Source organism: Cebus imitator, unplaced genomic scaffold (assembly GCF_001604975.1).
Source record: "Cebus imitator isolate Cc_AM_T3 unplaced genomic scaffold, Cebus_imitator-1.0 Scaffold78, whole genome shotgun sequence".
In the NCBI taxonomy this organism is placed as follows: Eukaryota; Metazoa; Chordata; class Mammalia; order Primates; family Cebidae; genus Cebus; species Cebus imitator.
This window is the reverse complement of record NW_016107393.1, coordinates 2,808,313-2,812,426: the sequence shown is the minus strand read 5'-3', so window position 1 is coordinate 2,812,426 and position 4,114 is coordinate 2,808,313. Positions and strand designations below refer to the sequence as shown.

The window sequence follows — 4,114 nt, the reverse complement described above, 5'->3', positions numbered from 1 at the left end:
ATTTTTGCCTCTAACAAAGCTGCACAGAAATTATGAATATTCTAGGAGATGCCCAGGCATCACATGATCCTAAATCATCAAATCAACATTGAATTGTGTTTGGCATTTTATACTTACTGAGCCAGGAAAGTGAAGTGGCTCCATTTACAAAAGTTTTCTAAACTAATAGTTAAAACAAATAATTTTCTTATAAATAGTAAATTAAACAGGAATTTGGAACATTCTGGTTAATTGTGATTTTGCTATATATTGATATTTTATAGCTCCTACCCCTTTGATTCAGGAGCTACATCCCTATCATTGAATTGATAAGTTATATTTAGTAATGTTTGGTGTTTGGATTCATAATGTTTGCAGTAACACTTGGAAATTTCTTACCAGCTATTTTTAAAGTCTTAATCTGTTTTTTGTTTTTGTTTCTGTTTTTTCGCTACTCTTTAGGATAAGAGAATGTTTACATCTTAATGTAAAAAATGAAAACAGGCATAAATAATGGTTTATGTATAGAAATGCTTTCTTTCATTACTTGGTGTCTACATCTCTAAGTGTTTACATAGCTTCTCTGCCTGGACGATGTTGCTAAGGAAACTATGAATTAGGAAGGAGAAAAAAAAAAGTTGAATATCTAGTCCCAAGAAAGAGAGGGTGGTTTCTATAAAAAAATTACGTGTATATGTGTATATACATATCTATGTATGTATACGTATGTATATATCTATGTATATGTATATGTGTATATATCTATATATGTTTATATGTATATGTATGTATACATATGTGTGTATTTATATATGTGTATACAGACACATGCACACCCACGCCCACGCATTCTCTTGGCATCGTTGTCAAAAATCAGTTGACCATAGACAACTGCATATATAATATGCCTTGTGTGTATATATATATATAACTACAAAAAAAAAGTGTGCAAAGAACAAAAAAGAACTTTTTAAAAACCTATAATTAGAATCATCAAAGAGATAAGAAAATAATGCATGCATAAAATAAGAAAAAGTATATAAAATAAGAAAAATAAGGGTTATTAGAAATTAAACATGTTATTATCAAAATGAGAAGTTTAATAAAAGAGTTGGAAGATAGAGTCATGGAAAACTCTCACACAGTAAAACAAAGAAACTGTTTTTTTTTTTTAAAGAGAGGAATAAAGCAATAAATCCCAGAGGAATTCCTACATTCAACCAAGATGAGTTCCAGAAAAAAAGAAGAGAGGAAATGGAAGAAGAGAAATGGTCAAAGAAATCATGATAAAATTTCCTACAACAGAAGGATATGTCTAAGTAATTCATACTTAGTAATGAATTTAAAAAAAGAAGTGCAAAACATATTTTCTAAACTACAAAATATTGTTGAAAGAAATTAAAGAAGATGAAAACGTACGATGCCTGTACTCCCCAAATTAGTCTACAGATTCAACATCATCCTTGTCAGACTTTGGCTACTTCTTTGTAGCTGAATCTAAAATTCACATTGAACTTCAAGGAACCTAGAAGGGCCAAATCAATCTTAAAATAGAATAACAAAGTAGGAGGATTTATCCTTTCTAATTTCATAGTTTACCACAAAACAACAGTAATCGAGATAGAGTGTTACTGGTACTAGGATAGGCATACAGATCAATGACATAGAATTGTGTGTTCATAAATAGACCTGTGTGTCTGTGATCAACTGATTTTTGACAATGATGCCAAGAGTATTCATGTAGAAAATAATAGTCTCTTCAACAGTTGGTGCCAGTGCCATTCAATAGCTACATGCAGAAGTATGAAGTTAGACCCTTACTTCAAATGTTAAAAAAATAATAATCCAAATGGATCAAAGACTTAAACATAAGAGCTGAAACTCATAGAAGTAAACATAGGCATAAATTTTCATGGCCTTTTATTTAACAATGATTTCTTATATATGACACCAAAAGTAAAAACAATGAAAGAGAAAAAAGATAAGTTTGAATTCCTAAAAATTAAAACTTTTGTATATCAAAGTACACTATCAAGAAAGCGAAAACACGATCTCCAGAATTGAAAAAAACATTTGCAAATTCTATGTCTAATAAGGATGTAGTACCAATAATACATATTTTAAAATCTCTTATAACTCAACAAAAAAGAAACAATGGGCAAAAGATAAAAATAGATATCTTTTCAAGGAGGATATGCAAATGTCCAACGAGCACGTAAAACATGCTCATCATTATTATTAGGAAAATGCAAATCAAAACCATAATAAGACATCATTTCACATCCATTAGGATAACTATAATAATAATTTTAAAACAACAAAAAACAAGTGTTGGTAAGGATATGGTGAAATTGGAACCCTTATACTTTGCTGATGAGAATTTGAATGGCGCAGCCATTCTGAACTATAATTTGACAGTTCCTCAATTAATTAAACATTGAATTACCATAGGACCCAACAATTAAACTCAGGTTTACGCAGAAAATATTTGAAAGCAGATGTTCAAACAAAAATGTATGGATGGGTGTTCAAAGGAGTGCTATGTACAATAGCCAAAAAGTGGAAACAACTCAAATGACCCTTAACAAGTTGAGTGGATAGACAAAATAGGGTAGATTGAGCTCCCTGCGTGCACTGTGTGGTGCCAGAGAGGCCAACCAGAATCAAGGTGTCTGGCACTGAGGAAGCAATTTTTGGGAGTTCTACTCCTCATGGCAGCTTGATATGCTTTGAACAGTGCCAGTACACACCCGAAGAGTACCAGGTCATCCTGAAGGCCCTGAGGCAGAGGCCAGGCCCAGAATACATAAGTAGCTAGCACATGACCAGAGGAGGCCAGAAGATGTGTTCCACTGAGGGTCATTGGGTAATTAATCTGGCCAATGAGATGTTTGGTTACAATGGTGGGGCACACTTCATCAAGCAGCAGAATGTGGATTTTGTTGACCTCAACAATGGCAAGTTCTACGTGGGAGTCTGTGCATTTGTGAAGGTCCAGTTGAAGAACAGTTCAAATCATGAAGTTGTGGGTTGTGGTGTTATGGCCTCAAGTCCAAGGCCTCATCTTTGTAGAAGGCAAGGAAGGAGGCAGTGACAGATGGATTGAAGCAAGCCCTCAGGAGTTTTGGGAATGCACTTGGAAAATGTATTCTGGACAAAGACTACCTGAGGTCACTAAATAAGCTTCCACGCCAGTTGCCTCTTGAAGTGGATTTAAGTAAAGCAAAGAGATAAGATTTTGAACCATCTGTGGACATAACAGCTGCTAACCGAACACGACCCTGGGACACCCACAACTACAAGAGTTGACCTCTCCTTGCAGACAAAGCTACATTGTGATTCAGGGGAACAAGGACTGCAGCTCCCTACTTGTGAGCTCATCCACTGTGGAGAGAGAGGCCACGTGCCAGCAGAAGCTCCAGCAAAAGCAACTGCAGCAGCAGTTCCAGGAGCAGATGGAGAAACACCTTCGCCCTGTCAGTTGAGAAGAGTAGGGAGACTCTTGGAGACAACCCTGAAATGTGGAATGTGACTCTAGATGCAGGGGATGGTGTGGTCAAGCCTTGTCTAGAGCAGAACCACCCCAGACCTCTAACATACCAGCCTGAACAACCAGATGGTGACCCAGAACAGGACTCCACACAGTCCTTGCTGCCAGAAACTGCAAGCAAAACCTGGACCTTGAGACCTCCAAACTTAGAGCACTGACCAATACATAACAGGAAGCTGGGAATCTCATAGGAAGGGCCAGGACATGAATGAAGAAAAGGAAATCGGATGCTTCTTAACTGAGACGCAGGTCACATCACTGGACTCTGTCACAAAGGGTCTTTGGAAAACTAATTTTTGGTCATGAAATTGTTCATCACTCCTGGAGGATGAACTTCATTACTAAAGATTTATCTTGCTTCATTCTGAACCTTATCAATAGGGTTTGACTGAGATCCCACCACAGATAGAGCAGAGCACTTTTTAAAATCTCATCCCCCACCTTAGCTGGGAGAGGCTCTGGACAGATGAAATACCTTTTCTTTGGCTTCTGAGGTTTCTCACTATTTATTCCTAAACTATTATGTTAATACAGATGGATATTTTAGGAATCACCAATGGCTGCTTGCCCACAAGTAATATAGGC

General features: G+C 36.3%; 1 pseudogene; it reads left to right on the top strand.

The window, feature by feature from the left end:
- The first annotated feature begins 2,785 nt into the window (after positions 1 to 2,785).
- Positions 2,786 to 3,835, top strand: LOC108307304 (annotated as a pseudogene).
- Positions 3,836 to 4,114: the final 279 nt, after the last annotated feature.